Source organism: Prionailurus bengalensis, chromosome D2 (assembly GCF_016509475.1).
Source record: "Prionailurus bengalensis isolate Pbe53 chromosome D2, Fcat_Pben_1.1_paternal_pri, whole genome shotgun sequence".
NCBI lineage: Eukaryota > Metazoa > Chordata > Mammalia > Carnivora > Felidae > Prionailurus > Prionailurus bengalensis.
Window position 1 is genome coordinate 34,681,667 of NC_057351.1, and position 17,681 is coordinate 34,699,347.

At 34.6% G+C, this 17,681-nt stretch overlaps 1 protein-coding gene and 2 non-coding genes across 6 annotated transcripts in view; 1 reads left to right on the forward strand and 2 right to left on the reverse strand.

Annotated features, from left to right (window-relative positions):
- ADK (adenosine kinase) overlaps window positions 1-17,681 on the forward strand; it is a 537,819-nt gene that overhangs the window by 437,989 nt on the left and 82,149 nt on the right. The window lies entirely within an intron of this gene.
- Window positions 6,448-6,517, reverse strand: LOC122493623. Its single transcript, XR_006299979.1, has one exon. It is a non-coding gene; the product is annotated as a small nucleolar RNA U2-30 (small nucleolar RNA).
- LOC122493624 lies at window positions 7,085-7,164 on the reverse strand. Its single transcript, XR_006299980.1, has one exon. It is a non-coding gene; the product is annotated as a small nucleolar RNA U2-19 (small nucleolar RNA).

A 17,681-nucleotide genomic window follows, 5' to 3' on the forward strand; every position in this document is an offset into this window, starting at 1 on the left:
AATTTATCCAGTTATGAACAAATAAAATCCACAGATAAGTTACTTCCTCAGTTTTAAACTTCAAGAAGAAAACCTCACTTATCTTACAGATATAGGAGTTTCATCTAGTAAACAAGTATTTTATTGGTTAAAATGATTAATATCATCAGTGTGATGAAAACTGTTCAAGCCAAATATAAACCTGTTAATTCTGTGTGAATCAGTAAGATTAAAACTTGTTAGGGGCACCTGGGTGGCGCAGTCGGTTAAGCGTCCGACTTCAGCCAGGTCACGATCTCGCGGTCCGGGAGTTCGAGCCCCGCGTGGGGCTCTGGGCTGATGGCTCAGAGCCTGGAGCCTGTTTCCGATTCTGTGTCTCCCTCTCTCTCTGCCCCTCCCCCGTTCATGCTCTGTCTCTCTCTGTCCCAAAAATAAATAAACGTTGAAAAAAAAATTTTTTTTTAAATAAAAAAAAAAAGATTAAAACTTGTCAGTTAACTAATAATTATTATAAACAGTAGCAATTATTACCTTTGTGTTTTTTCAATATACTGCTAAACAGAAATTCAAGATATAAGCCTTAAACATCTAACTAGGAAATGAAATTAATACACATAAAAATGTAAATACAAAGAAGTAAAATTACACTTATTCATTATTGGTACAGACTATATGGGTTGTATTGACTCAGAAAGGAGACTGATCAATAAAGCCAAAAGAAAGATGTTATAGTGAATTTTTCTTGAATTTAATATTTAAGCCTGAAAAGGGTCAAAAAAAGAAATGAGTGTCAATTTTGGGTAAGAAGAGGCCTTAGAATTAATTCATTCCAACTTTCTTACTTTAGAATTGTCAAAAACAAGATTCAAACGCTTACTTAAAAAATATTTATTTCAGGGGTGCCTGTGTGGCTTAGTCAGTTGAGCATCCAACTCTGATCTCGGCTCAGGTCATGATCTCACAGTTCATGAGTTCAAGACCCACGTGGAGGTTTGTGCTGACAGCACGGAGCCTGCTTGGGATTCTGTCTCGTTCTCTCTGCTCCTCCCCTGTTCACACATGCTCTTTCTCTAAAATAAATAAATAAACAAACAAACTTAAAAAATATATTTATTTCAAAATAATCCAGTGAGTGACAAATAGTGGAGTTATAAAGGAAATGGTGATGGGTATATGTGGGGTGGTCATTATGTTATTACTTCCACTTGTGTATATATTTACAATTTTTCCGTGATTAAAAGTATAAAAAACAGAAAGACAGAAAAATAAAAACTAATTTTCAATCAAGATCAGAGATACTAAGTAATTTTCCTAAGATACATTGATATCCTTGCTAAGCCTTGAATTCTAGGAAGGATTTAAAGCAAGGAGAGCAATCTAGTCATATGAGTGAAGAGGACCATATGAGCAAAGGCATCAGGTACCATATAATCTTTAATTGTTGTAACAGAAAAAGCCATGCTGTTAATTTGTGCAAGAGAGAAAAGAAATAAATCATGAAAAGATATCCCTGCATTGATAATAACCATCTGGATTGTCTTCATGTAGTAGGTGACTTGTTCCTGTCTTAGCAATGAACACTGCTTGGAAAAGTGAAAAACATGGAGACTTCTTATCTTACAGGACTGTAGTACTGCCTTCAGATTCATAAAATGCTACTTGGTTGCTCTTTCTGGAGACATTTATTTTAAGGCTTTATATATTCTAGATATACATAGTATACAAGTGTCTTCCTCATTGTGAATTTATACAATTTCCCCAAAACTGAAATCTTTAAAATTAGTCCCCCCCTTCCTGTGACTCAATTTCTTTGTCAACTCATTTTGTTCTTTATGAAATCTATTAAACCATTCTTAGGAATACTTACTGGCAAGAATTTATTTGAGGAAAGACATTGGCTAATCTTTACTCTTCATACTATATGAAAATGAACTTAAATTAGAGAATGCACTATATCTGCAGTGCATGATAAATACAAGATGGATAGAGAATCTGTTCAGCGGTGTCAGCTACAAAAGCAAACATGATAAATGTTAATGCAGTTTTGAGCCCTGGGATAAGCTATTCAGTGCACAAGCATAGCTGAATCTCTTTGCTATGTTGTTATTCATGGCAGCCAAATAAATGTCAATAATAAAAGAGAATTAAAGATTTTCATTTCCCAGAGGCAATCCTCTAATACGGCTTGATCTTTCATTTCATTTGTAATTCGTTCTCATGTCAGGATGCAATCATTCGCCAGGCTCTGGGTGTCATGTTAAGTCATTTAATAATGATTAAGAACATAAAAATGCTTGGCCTGTGGGGCAATTCACAGAAGAGATGCCAATTTGTTATTGTTTTTCCTCCTTTGCTTTTGAATATGGATCAGCTTTTTCCCACCTCCTAGCATTAAAATACTAATGGAGAATGGGGAGGGAAAGTATCCCTTAATTTACCATAAGTGACATTCCAGAATGGCACAAGGCAGTGCTAACACACTTATTAAAACACTAATTAGGAATCATTGTTCCTTAAACCTCACAATGTGGAGTATTTTTAAATGATCACTGCTAGGTTTGTGTCATTTAGCAATAATGTAACAAAGTCAGTTTTCTTGGTATTTAATTCTAGAGACGTTTCTCCTTTTGAGATATATATGGTGTCTATAAGCCACTTTCTGTTATTTTATACATGTAGTTCTTTGAATTCCTCTTTGCTAAATTGTCTGTGAATCTAAAGTCTTTAACATCCTGTTTGGTCACCTCTATTTCAGTTGAGTCTCCATTTTGTATATCCATCTGCTGAGAGGTTTTGTCACATATCAACCATTGTATCATTGCTTGCAGGCTAATTGAGTTCCAACCTTTTTTGGGGGAGTGCTGGGGTGGGGGTGGCAGGGAGCACTGGAAAGTAATAAGAGTAAGAAGCCAGGAATGACAGGCAGGAAAGAAAATATGATTCTATACACTTTGAACCTTTTAATAAATGTTGAATGAACCTGTTAGGTAGCACAAGAGTCAGGTCAAGGAAGTCATTCCTGTGTCTATAAACTGTAGAAAAACTAAGACTATAGATTTTTATTTCCTACTGGACAGCAATTACTAATGAGATCTTCATATATCAATACCTTATTATATTAACAATTGTAGTAAAAATGAATATTTTATATACATGCATATATACAGAATACATACACATATACAGACATATATGTCTTTATAGAAAGTTTATATTTCTCCAGGTTTCTGTGCTACATATATCACTAAAAATTGGAAAAAGCAATAGGATTTTTATTCTAAATTGAAAATAATGCATTTCACACTTTTGCTCTTATGTGACACAATGAAATAGGTCCACTCCAGAATAAATTGTAGACTTTTCTGAATAGTTTCAGAATTCTTTCTGGTCTGTTTGAATTTTGATTTTTGCCAAATGGAAGAAAATAGATTAGGTCAAAAGTGTCATGTGGAAGACAGTGCCATGTCAGAATCACCTGGTGGGCTTTTGATAAATATAGCCCTGCCTTCATAGAAGTATGTTCACTTCAACTTGATACATCCCTATGAAGAGTAGTAGAATATACATCCTTGAGAAGATGTATGAGAATGGGGTTTGTAGAGTGTGAGGGAAGTGGAGTATAGGGTTGTGTATTGTTGTAAAGATCCTTTAGGTAATACAGCAATGCTGTCTGTCCTTCATCTCTCACTTTGAAACCTTTGGATTAGGTGATTTGATAATGTTGCCCAAGTTTATGATTTTGTAGGATGATAGAAACAGAACCTTTTAGTAGCTAAACATCTAGTATTTGAATAAGTCAAGCCTTGGTGAATGCTTCTTTCTCTTGATAATTCACAAAGTGTCATGTACTCATCTACTATTAGTAGCAATCTACATATATTATTTTAAATAGCCAAATTCATTTGATTAGTTTATAATTTAAGGTAGTCTCATCATAGTGCCCTTTGTCATTTCCTTATAAGTAAGTGAGGTTACTGAAGCTGCTTGTCTTCATGTTCCTGAGACCTTAAAGAAGCTTGTCACCCCATTTGCTAGTTAAGTTTTCATGTTCTTTAAAAATACTCAGTGCTATACATTATAAGAAAAGGTCAATGTGTTTTACAATTCTTGTAGACATAAAGTACAGAAAGTGTGCAATAGAAAATGCAGACTCTAAAGAAAACAACTTTAGCAGCTGGAAGAATAATAATGTCAGCACATCATCACAACTCCTACTCCTACAAAATATTGTCATAAATCATTTTGGAAATGTTCTCTATACTACAGCCAAACCAGTTTTAAATGATGATCTTGTTGGCATACATTGCTGATGTTGTGAATGGAACAAATTAAGTGGCATTCTTTCAGAGTGTCTATACATGATATTCATGAAAAAAAGTTCTTTATTTTTAAGAATATCCTTTTTTGAGCAATATATTACTTTTTGACAACATAAGATACTCTAATTTCTTGTATTTTCCCTGGTTCTGTCCTGGAATCAACTACTTTTTCAAGTATCCCTCTTTCCTTTAATTAGCAAATGATATTTAGAAACTCAGATCTGGATGCAAGATATGCTCATTGCTAATTGAGAATCATTGCTTTGGGACCCTTTTAGCAAACAGATTGGCAATATATGTATGTGTATTAACTCATGCATGCATATCCTTCTATATTTATTTCTATATATATTTATCTACTTAAATTACATGGTTTGAACCTGCTGGTAACTTTGATTCCAGTCTAACAACAGAATTCATTCTAGCCTTCACCCTTTCATTCCTTTTAACTTCCTCTGACATTGGAAGTTCTGGCTCTCATTATCCAAAATATATTTACTTATTGTTCCATCCTAAAGTACTTTCAAATTACCCATATCCTTGTGAGAAAAGAACATATTTACTTCCTAAAGTGTTTGTTTACAGTTCTTTTTATCTGTAGCCCTCTACAGTCTAGTCAAAATACTGTTATACAAAGTCACTTTGGGTTAGTTCTTTTATTCCATCTACTTCAATGTGGTTACATTACTTATTTGTAATACAGTTAGGTTTATTTCTAAGAGTTTGTATTCCATCTTGGTTTCCTTTCATATCTAGGCTGGTTTTTTTAATAAGTACAATTCATTCCTCATGGTGTCAAGGTTCTGTGTGCTTTATCAAATGCATACGATCATGCAACCACTTCTATGGTTATAATACAGAAGAGTTCCATTTTTCACTTCTAGTTTTCTAAAGTGGTGTTACCAATTTATATGCCCACCACCAGTATATAGAATGGCTTTTATTTTTCTATATTTTCATCAGTATATTCTACTGTCCATTTTTTATTTTAGCCATTCTGGTGAGTATGCTCTAGTTTCTCATTGTGTTTTTTATTGGAATTTCCTTAATTTAGTGAGGTGGGGCACCTCTTCATTTGCTTATTAGTATTTAGATATCTTCTTTTGTAAAGTTGCTATTGGAGTCTTTCGCCCACATTAGATTGTCTTATTGATTTATCATTCCTTTTGCAGTCTGCATACAAGTCTTTTGTTAGATAAATGTATTGTAAATATATTCTCCCACTTTGTGATTTGCCTTTTCATTCTCTTCATGGTATCTTTTGATAAGTAAAGCTCTTAATTTTAATTTAGTCCAGTTAATAATGTTTTCCCCTTATGGGTAGTATTTTTCATATTCTTTTAAAGAAAATCTTTGTGTATCCCTAGCTCATTTTTATTTGTTACTCTTTATTTGTCACAGTCTGTCTAGAATTAGAATTAATTTTTATATATGATATGGGTTAGAGGAAAAATTCATGTCTTTTGCCTATATGAATAACCAGTTGGCCCACCATCATTTATTAAAAGAAACATCCTTTCCCTTACTGCAATAAATTAACACCTTTGTCACATTTCATATTACCTGATATCTGTGAGTCTTCTTCTAGACTATTCTATTCCATTGTTTTCTTTATCCTTGTAACCAGTTTACACTGTCTTGATTACTTATAATTAGTCTTTTTATTTCATAATGTCAGAATTCCAACTTTGTTCTTCAGGCTTGTCCTGGTGTTTCTTGACCCTTTGCATTTCCACACAAATTTTAGAATCAAATTGTTAACCCCCTGAAATTTTTAATTCTTACTAGAATTTTTTTGAATTGAATTATATATTGGATCTATAAATCAATTTGGAAAGAATTAACATATTTACAATATTGTGTTTTCTAATCCATAAGAGTATCTGTCTCTATTAATTTAGGTGGTCTTTAATTTTTCTCAAACTGTAGTTTTTTCAGTGTAATGGTCTCACATATATAACTTTTATAAGATACCTAGATTTTATAAGATTCCTATTATTTGTTTTTTGTATTTTTTTTAAGTAAGCTCTACACTCAACATGGGGCTTGAACTCACAACCCCAAGATCAAGAGTCACATGCTCTCCTGACTGAGCCAGCCTGGCACCCCTCTTATTATTTTTGATGCTATCCTTTTTTTTAATTAATTCTGAGCTGCGATCAAGTGTAAAAACACTCATAATTATAGAAGTCAGTAGTAAAACCTTTTCATCATTGCTGAGAACTGACTAGTCTTTCATACACACACATATCTACTTCCAATCTCATTCCTCCATCAATAAGTCCTCAGTTATCCACTGTCACTTTTTTTTTTAATTTACTTTGAGAGAGACAGAGACTGTGTGAGTAGGGGAAGGACAGAGAGAGAGAGAGAGAGAGAGAGAGAGAGAGAGAGAGAATTCTAAGCAGGCTCTGCACTGTCAGCACAGAGCCCAATGCAGAGCTCAAACTCACAAAACTGTGAGATCATGACCTGAGCCAAAACCTAGAGTCAGAAGCTTAACCAACTGAGCCACCCAGGAGCCCCTCTACTGTCATCTTTATACACACAAATGCACACACACCCTCACAACTCCAGACACAAGCCCTTATTGTTTTAAATTACTTTTGCTCCTCAGAACTACAGAGATCAGGGGCACCTGGGTGGCTCAGTAGGTTAAGCATCCAACTTTTGATTTCAGCTCAGATAGCACAGAGCCTGCTTGGGATTCTCCCTCTCCCTCTCTCTCTGCCCTTTCCCCTCTTGTGAGCACTCTTTCTCAAACATAAATAAACTTAAAAAAAGAGAGAGAGAAATACAGAGATCACGCATCAGAGACACTGGAAAGTCTTCTGATGCTTCGATTTATCTATTCTCATCATTGATCCATTTCGGTAAAGAGCAGATCTCGGAATGATGCTATCCATTTGTAAATGGCATCTTTTGAGATTTCAGTTTCTGTTTGTGTTTTACTGGTATATAAATTTTTTATAATGACATTGTTTTCATTTATTAATTGTAATAATAAGTCTGTTGATTCTTTTGGATTTTCTATGTATATGATGATATCATTTGTGAATAATGACAATTTCACTTCTTTCCCAATCTTGGTATTTATTTTATTAATTTTTCTTACTGCACTATCAGCACAGTGAAGCACAAGGAATATGAGTACAGTTGAAATGGTTGTAGTGAGTACCTTTGTCTTATTCCAGTCTCCTGTGGGAAGCCTTCAGTATTTCATCAAAAAGGATGCAGTTTGTGTTAGTCTCTTTACAAATACTCTTTAACAGATTAAGGAAGTTTCCTTTCATTAATAGTTTGCAAAGAGTGTTGTTTTTGATGATGGTAAGATATTTTTAGTCATGAAAGGATGTTGAATTTTATCAAATAACTTTTCTGCATCTCTTAAACATTACTGTATAATTTTTCTTCCTCTCCCTCCCCCCCTTTTTAATGTGTGAATCACAGCTTGATTTTGGAATGGTAAACCATCTTTGCATTCTTGGGATAATCCCAATATAGTCATGGTGTTCCTTTAATATATCATCAGATTTGATCTGATTATATTTTTCTTAGATTTTTGCAGTGTTGTTATGAAAGAGTTTGTTTCATATTTTCCTTTCTTGTAACATCATTGTTAGTTTAGGTATGAACATTATGATGACCTTATTAAGTGAATTAGGAAGTACCTTTTTCTGTTCTGGGAGAGTTTTATAAGCTTTAGGTTGTTTTTATGTAAAAATTTAAACAAGCTCACCCATCAAAATATCAGGAAATATCAAGAGAATAGTTCGTTGGATGGTTTTTCATTACAGATTCTTTTAATTGAATAGGAATGTTCATTTTTTTCTTTTTCTTTCTATGTCAGGTTTTTAAAAAAAATTTTTTTTTAATGTTTTTATTTATTTTCGAGAGAGAGACAGGGCATGAGTGGGAGAGTGGCAGAGAGAGAGGGAGACACAGAATCTGAAACAAGCTCCAGGCTCTGAGTTGTCAGCACAGAGCCCCATGCAGGGCTCAAACTTGTTCAGCGCAAGATCATGATCTGAGCCAAAGTCAGACGCTTAACAGACTGAGCCACCCAGTCGTCCTATGTTAGTTTTGTAAAGTTGTATTTTTCTTGGAATTTGTCTCTTTCATCCAACATAAAATTATTTGTAATATTCTCTCATCTTCTTAAATACTGGCAGATCTATAGTGATATTCCCTTTTTAATTCTTAATCTTGGAATTAAATTTATGCTCTTTCTCTTTTCCTTGATCACTCTCCCTAGAAGTTTATTTTAATTTTAATTTTCAAAGAAGTAAATGCCTAGATGATGTTAGATTATCAAGAGATTTATTGAAGGAAACACCTGTAAGGCAAGATAAGTTATGGGCCAGAGGAAGCAGGGAGACCTGTCAAATTGTGGTACAGGTCTGACCCCTGTGTTGCAGTGAAGGAAGGTTGGGCAGGAAGAGGCATAGATTACAATATGGTTAAGTTTTGACAAGGCCAGAGAGGAGTCCTCAAGCCAAAGTTGCCCCATAAGCAAAGTTGCCCAAAGGAGTCCCACGTATCTCCAGAATAGGTCTCCATACTGTTTCAGTTGTGCTCCTGGCGAATGTGGCCTCAGTATGAATGCAGTGGTGAATTTCAGAGCATAGCTCCACCTGGCACATCTGAGAGGCAAATTTTCATGGCCATGACAAGGTTTATCAATTTAATAGTCTTATAAAGAACCAACTCTAGGGGTGCATGGGTGGCTCAGTTGGTTAAACATCCAATTTCGGCTCAGGTCATGATCTCATAGTTCATGGGTTCAAGCCCCGCGTTGAACTCTGTGCTGACAACTCAGAGCCTGGAGCCTTCTAAGGATTTTGTATCTCCCTCTGTCTCTGCCCTTCTCCTGCTCATGCTGTCTGTCTCAAAAAAAAATTGTTTAATATAAAATAACCAACTCTGCCTTTGTTGATTTTTTTCTACTGAATATTTGTTTTTTACTTTTTAAATTTTCAGATACTTATTTCTTTCTTCTATTTTCTCCATGTTTTATTTACAAATTTTGGTATGTCTATTTTCATTATATTCAGTTCAAATTATTTCCCATTTCCTATTGTGATTTCTTCTTTAATCCATATGTTATTTAGGAAGTTTTGTTTAATTTTTAAATATCTAGAATATATTTGGAGATTTTCTAATTATCTTCTTGTTTCTGATTTTTGGTTTAATTCCATTGTGGTCAGACATGCAGAATGATTTTAGTTCTTCAAAATTTATTGAAATTTTGTCTTACTGCACATCATATGGTCAATTTTATCCATATTCTTTGTGCATTTGAAAGCAATGTATATGCTGACATTCTTTAATATAGTTTTTGTATATACAGTAAGGTCAAGTTTGGTAAGTTTGTGGTCCAGATCATTTATATTTTTATTTAGTTTTTGTCTGCTTGTTTTATCAGTTACTGAGAGACATTAATTAAAGTGTCCTGCTATGATTGAGATTTGTATCTATTATTAGTATAACTATACAGGCTTTATGTTGTTTTAGTGTTTGCATGGTTTTTCCATCCCTTTACTTTCAAACTTTCTATGTTCCTAAATATAAGATTTTTTTTGTAATCAAAATGCACTTTTTATTATCTTTTAAATTCATTCTGGCAACTTTTTAATAGGAATCTGTTGATATTTAATATAAGTTACTCATATAATTGGATTCATATCTCACATATTACTCTTTTTTTTTCTATTTGTCTCACAAGTTTATCTTCTTTTTTTTTCTTCTTTCCTGCTTCGTTTGGATTGATCAAGTATTTTTTATTCTCATTTCCTTTTTTATTTGCTTGGTAGTTGTATATCCTTTTGATGTTCGCCCTAAAAATTACAAAATGTATGCTTGACATATTGGAGTCAAATATAAACTATAAGGCTTGCCACTTCTCATACAATGGTAGGTCCTAGAACATTTCAATTCCATTTAAGACTTCCAACCTTTTGTATTATTGTTGTCAGTCACATTAATTATTAATGCCTTGTAGTGACAAAATACTGTTATCATTTTGTGCAATTAAATTTTACTTTTTCCATTGTTTTTCTTCTCTTCCTACATTTCCATGTTTTTATCTGAATAATTATGAATTATTTTATCATTTTGCTTTTGCCTACACAGCTTCTTTCAGTATTTCACTCTGTGCGAATTCTCTTAGTTTTTATTTGCAGATATTCTTTATTTTGCCTTTCAGTAAGTATAGAACTCTACACTGGAAATTACATTCTTTGAATCTTTAACAATGACCTATTATCTTTGGATTCTCTTATTTTGTCAAGAAGTCACTTGTTACTCTTATTCTTGCTTCTTTAGATATATTTCCATTTTCTCTGCTTTTTAGAATTTTTCTTTGAGTTTAACTTTTTACTTGGTTCTTGTTTTTTCTTGTATTTATCTTGCTAGGGTTTTTAGTACTTTTTGAATGTATGGTTGATGACTCTTATTAGTTTGGGAGATTTTCCAGCCATTATCTCTTTAGATACTGCATTCCTCTCCTTCCAGTTGGGACACCAGTTACACATATCTTAGGCCTTTTTTATTGTGTCTCATATGTCATTTATGATCTTTTTTGTATTTTTATCATTTTTCCTCCTCCAGTTTCAGCATATATATTTGTGGGGTTTTTTTGTTTTTTTGTGTGTGTGGAGGGTTTTATTTTGTTTTGTTTTGTTTTGTTTTTGGTGCAAAAAGGTGATTCTTATTAAAGCACGGGGACAGGACCCATGGACACAAAGAGCTAGCTGCACAGGGGTTGTGAAGAATGACTGGTTATATACTGTGGACTTGGGGGAGGTAAAATCAAAAGGGAGGTTGCTAAAGAGATTTTCATATGCTAAAGACTCACAGATTACTGGAGGCCTACCTATTGTCAAGCTAAGGTTGTTTTTCCCTCTAGCAAAGCATTAACATTAAGATGTAGGGAGTTCCTGGACTTCGGGCTATTGATGGGATTGCCTTTTTCTTGTAAACTGGTGTAGATTCTTATCAGTTTAACCATTTGTTTTTTGTACTTTATTGGGTTTTTCTGGGTAGCTGGGAGGGTCCGAGGAATATTACACATATCCCACCTGGGAAGGAGGGGTGCTAGCTTGTACTTTGCCCTCAGCCTGCCTATGCTCCCTCATCATAATGCCCCTAAACAATTTTGACCCTTAAATCTTTAAGGTTGTTGAAGGTTAAAGATCTCATCTTCTGTAACATCTTCCTGCTGAGTAAGGACATAGAGACGTCCCTGCCTATATGGGTTAATATTGGTCAGTTTGGGAAGGCATAGGGGAGTTACAAAAGGTGGAGGCAGCTAAATCCAAGGTGGGCAACTTACATGAACCTCCTTGAGCTCATTAGTATCATTAGTTGGTTTGAAGTTGTAGTGATGGAGTCTTGGTACCAGGCGGAGATACGAGGGAGAAAAGAGCAAAACATAATGAGAATAAAGAAACCCTAATAGAAGTCCTTTGGTATTTGACAATAATCCTCCAGTCCAGGAGTTAAACCACTCACTAAAGGACGGAGAGGGATTGTTTAAAGCACCAATTTGAGTATTCATGTCAGTTAGAAATCCGGAAATATTGTTGTGGTAATCTGGAATGTATACACAGCATTATTTTTATGAGAACACAGGTTCTGCCTTGTGCAGCAGTTGAAACATTTAATGCCATTTTATTTTGTAGAACTGTTCTATGCATTTGATTCTTTTTAGTATTTAGTAATGTAATGTTATTGACAGTCACTGAAGGTATTAACAGTATAACAGGTGGTGTATAGCTATCATATAGACTCTGTTCAGTAAGCAATCAAGTAATTCATAACAGGTACTTTTATGGAAATAAGAAAAATATAGGTTAACGGTTAGAGCAAATTACAAACCCAGTGTCTGTCAGTGCTGCCAGTGAGAAGATTTTTAGATGTCAGGCTTGAAGCATCCTCAGATGGAATAGGAACAGGCAGCAGGAATCAGATGGATTTTTCTGGTTTATAATTTAAATGTCTATGGTGATCCTTTTGAATGACCCATTTTAAGAAGGAATTGTCAGTATAAATTGAGGAAAGGAGAATGAAAAAGAAAGGTACAACCATCATGAGAGGAGTTTGAGGTCTTCCACAGGAATAAGAAAGACACATTAGTTTGCTTCTTGGTTTCCCGCGAAGGAGGTATGGGTTTTACTTTAGATATAGAAGCCCATGAAGAGTGCCTCTATAACTTCACTGCTGTGGGAGTACATAATATGACTAGGGCCCTTGCATTTTGGATTAAATCCCCTGGTATATTAGACTTTAACTCCTTTAAATAAACCAGGTGTTTTGGGTTTATATGGGGTGGGTTTTTAGGAACTGTCAGTTCAAGTTTAGGAAGGATATGGTTTGAATATTTAGAGATTTATGAATTAACCCAGCCTTAATTGAATAATTTAATAAAGCACTATAGTCTTTATCTATTGATAAGTCTACAGTGAAAAAAGACTTTTCATATACAATTGTTGGGGGAATCCATCCCATTTTCCAGTTGTTTAAATAATCATGTCCATGGGGTCCTGTTATTATTGCCACAGAATAACAAGCAAGAAGATTGTCCATACCTATGCTATGGTGACAATTTTTCTAAAGTTTACCTCAAGTTCTTCAGTTTACACAAACAACAAACATTTAAAGACAATCAGAACTAGGATTTAGTATCCATAAAGGTGTGTTACTGAAGCATAGTTTTTCTCTCTGGAATCACCTCTGTTTTTGAGTTAGCCAAATCAAGACTAATTCATTTGTAAAACAACTACAATTTTTACCTTGGCCTAATTATTTGCATAAGTACAGCAAGAACAGCTATTGGTCATATAGATCTTTTATAATTGCTTTGCTGGCACTTTTTGTAAGGAATCTCTAGATTGACTTTTAGTAGTCTCTGTAGGCCAGAAGCCAAGCCATGTCTGCAATACCTACAGATTTGGGAGAATTCCTCTTCTCCAGGTCCCCAAGATATCCTGAGGTTTCTTAAGAAGTGACATTCTTTACTCACCTGGTAAGGATGCTGGGAACTCTGTAAGCAAGATATCAGGCCAACATTTCCAAGGGGCTTGATTGGCTCCATGTTTCATAAAGTCAACCTTAGTTCCTTAAAGTTGTATAGTCATATCTGAGTCTATGCATGTTGCTCTCAAATATGACATTCCAGTCAAAGTCTTGTTAAAATAACCAGTATTTCCAATGGTATCCTGTTACAAGGAGAATAGACTCTCATTGAACTTATGCAAGTAACTGTAATTGGCATGAAAGAAAGAACACTTGTTGAGAGTTTGTGAATTTCAGAGGGTTCAGGTAGAAAAGTTAAATGCTTTAGTTTGTTTACAGAGGAATACTTTATCCTATTATTGTATATCATGGGTATCTTAAGAGAATGTTTCCTTAATCTGGAAGGGCAAACATTAGAGAACCATCAATACTTCAAAACAAAAGTCACAGAACTATAACCATCTTCTTCAGTTCATTTAGTCCCATGTTACTAATTCTTTTTCAATTTGAATGCAGCTTTTTAGTTCTGGAAATTTCTAGCCACTTTAGTATTAATCATAAAGATGTCAAATACCTATATTTGTCCTTAAAGCCCTTAAAGATGAAACATGTTTTGCTAAAGCATCAGAACAATTAATTATAAATGATAGAACTCAAAAACGGACATGGTTAACAATGTGCTATGAGTCGTTGTGATGCAATTGACAAGGTAATCCAGTTATTTCTGTGACACAGAACACTTAAATACTTAGAATGTTAGGTGAAAACCTTATACCAGAACATATTAAAATTTTAGGAATTGCATATAATCCCTAGAATAGTTTTGGCATTTACCCAAGCAGTACAGCCTAAGGTTTATCATTATTTGTTTGACAGGGCTTACAGAGTAACATAACATACCAAATAAGCAAGCCTTAATTGGTCAAAGACTTCATTACAATTTAAATCCTGGGAAGTTAAAACCTTAGAAAGTTATAAAGGACATCCTAAATAGGATTACAAATCTTATTTATTTAACCAAGGTGGCAATAGGAAATTCCAAAGGCAAATATGTAGGGTTATATAGTTGCTACCAAAACTTAGCTCCTTTGACATTGAGAAGTTTTAACCAAGAAACCAAAGACCAAATAAAAGCATAAACTTAAATATTTAAAACATAAAGCTTTGGTTTTCCTGGCAGACAAGAGAAAAAAAACCTTTGCTTATTATTATTATTGTTGTTGTTGTTGTTGTTTTTATAACTTTTTTTAATGTTTATTTATTTTGAGAGAGAGACAGACAGAATCCAAAGCAGGCTCCAGGCTCTGAGCTGTCAGCACAGAGCCCAATGCAGGGCTCAAACCCACGAACTGTGAGACCATGACCTGAACCAAAGTCAGCTGCTTAACCAACTGAGCCACCCAGGCACCCCCTATTATTATTTTTTTTTAATCAAGAGCAGAATAATCCAAGAAAACTTTGTCTTTTGAACAGAGAGAAAAGCAGAATTTTAACCTCATACCAGTGTACTTTTATTTATTTTTTAATTTTTATTTTAATATGAAATTTATTGTCAAATTGGTTTCCATACAACAGCCAGTGCTCATCCCAACAGGTGCCCTCCTCAATGCCCATCACCCACCCTTCTCTCCCTACCACCCCCCATCAACCCTCAGATTGTTCTGTCTTTAAGAGTCTCTTATGGTTTGGCTCCCTCCCTCTCTAACTTTTTTTTTTCCTCCCCCTCCCCCATGGTCTTCTGTTAAGTTTCTCAGGATCCACATAAGAGTGAAAACATATGGTATCTTTCTCTGTATGACTTATTTCACTTAGCGTAACACTCTGCAGTTCCATCCACATTGCTACAAAAGGCCATATTTCATTCTTCCTCATTGCCACTTGGTATTCCATTGTGTATATAAACCACAATTTCTTTATCCATTCATCAGTTGATGGACATTTAGGCTCTTTCCATAATTTGGCTATTGTTGAGAGTGCTGCTGTAAACATTGGGGTACAAGTGCCCCTATGCATCAGTACTCCTGTATCTCTTGGGTAAATTCCTAGCAGTGCTATTGCTGGGTCATAGGGTAGATCTATTTTTAATTTTTTGAGGATCCTCCACACTGTTTTCCAGAGCGGCTGCACCAGTTTGTATTCCCACCAGTGTACTTTTAAAATCCATTCATTGCAACCTTAGTCTGTCCTAACCACACAACCTAACCTTTCCAAAGATTTCCCTTCAAGAATTTCTACAACTTTACTTTGCCTTCAGATTTTGTCCCAAGCCATTTTTCTTCAAACAACCAGTCTCATTTAGGACAAAATTACTTTCTTTTTCTTTTACCTTCTACAAAAATCTATTTCCATTCCTTATATCTTTCTTACACATCTCCTACTTTTTTACGTACAGAGTTGCTTTTCTTATTTCCATCAGTCTTAATTATATTTAGCAGAATTTTAACTCTTAGAAACCTTAGTCTCCCGTGAAAACTTAGTAGTAACCAATTGTGAACTGTTACACCAGAATTCTTTAAGTGGCAAACTTATGAACCACTTAAGCACAAAGCATGTTTACCAACAGACCAAAATAGACTTAGTTTCTCTGCAATAAGAAGTCAAAAGCAAAATCTCTTTTCATTAATTAATGTTTTAGCATTCCATTCTATTTGAAAAAGACCTAGATGTTCAATGAATTCAATCCCATTTATCATGCACGCAAAACTTTTAAGTTTCAGGTTACCAAAGACTGAAAGCTATCTTAACAATTACCCTTGAAAACTTTGAGACAGACAAAATTAACCATTATTTTAAGTCATTTTTTTGCTAACAAGTTGCAACAGAGATAACATGAGCTTATTTGACCTTTAGCAAACCTAGGTAGAATAAAAGTTTTATATTTAATGCTGATAACCCAAAGACATGTCTATCTTAATTAAACCAACAAACTTAAATTAGCTTAAACACCAAATATGTTCCACCTGAATCCCCTTAAAAGTCAATCAGTTGTTCCCCATTGTCAGTTTTTACCTGGGACAACAGTGGGAAAATCAGCAGCATATATATTTGTACTGATGCGTCTTCTAGTTGACTGTCCTCTCTCTTCTACTTTGTCCAATCTGCATTTCAACACATCTATTGAGTTCTTTATTTCAATAGTCAAATTTCTTATTTTTTATGTTACTTGATTCTTTTTTATTGCTGCCAGTTCTATATGATGTTAATCTACCTTGTCATTTTTTTTTGAACGTGTTAATCACACATTCAAAAAAATAATAAATTTCATGTCCAAAAACTATGATATCTCAGTTGTCTGTGAGTCTATTTTTTTGTCTTCTTTGGCGGGGGGGGGCTTATATTTTTGTTTGCCTGATAATTTTTCATTAAATGCTAAATATTGTCTGTAATAAATTATAGCATTTCTGTTGATGTTATTATCTTTTTATACAAAACAGCTAGAGTAGATATATCAAGGATTGAGCTGACTCAAGGTTGGGTTACAGTTTTTGCAAGGCTTCTAATTTGCCTCCATTCCTATACTATAGCTCTCCTGAAATCTCAACTGAAATCCTACAGTATTTACTAGGGTCCACACTCCTTGATAGGTTGTTGTTGGCACCATACAACTGCTAAAATTACTACTTTACCTTGTAGAGGTCTTTTGCTTAGTGTCTTACATTCTTGTCCTGTAACATTACAAATTTGGCAAATATCTCAAAGGAGAAGACCCCTGAGTGTCAGACTTAATTCATATGTTCCCTTCTCTTCACGAATGTGGCACCTCATTTCTTACTGCCTTGGCAGCCCCAATCTCCAATTTTGTCTCAGCAATACTGGAGATTGTCAAAAGCTCTATTGGCTTCTCTGCCTCTTCTTAAGAGCCCTTTACCTAGATTCTCAACCTCTAATCCAGCCAAGAATTTGCAAATGTCCTGAAGGGAAAATCAACTTTTAAAATACCAGCCTAGCTCTTTAAGGTTTTCTACGTCAGGAATTTTATCTCAAGTCTTGGCTACTTTGACAGCTCTCTCATACCTTCATCTGTTTATTTATTTTGCAACTTTTCTGACTGTTATGGTATAGGAATTGGTTTATCATAAGCTATGGCATTAGAGTCTAAATTAAAGCCCCTAGTCAATATTTTTTATTATAAAATAGAAAGGGGCTCCTGGGTGGCTTAGTCGGTTGAGCGTCCAATTCTTGATTTCGGCTCAGATCATGATCCCAGGGTCATGGGATCAGGTCCTACGTTGGGCTCTGCACTGAACGTGGAGCCTGCTTGGGATTCTCTCTTTCCCTCTGCCCCTCTATCCTGCTCATGCTCTCTCTCAAATTAAAAAAAAAAAAAAAAATAGAGGTGCTTGGGTTGCTCAGTCAGTTGAGATGCTG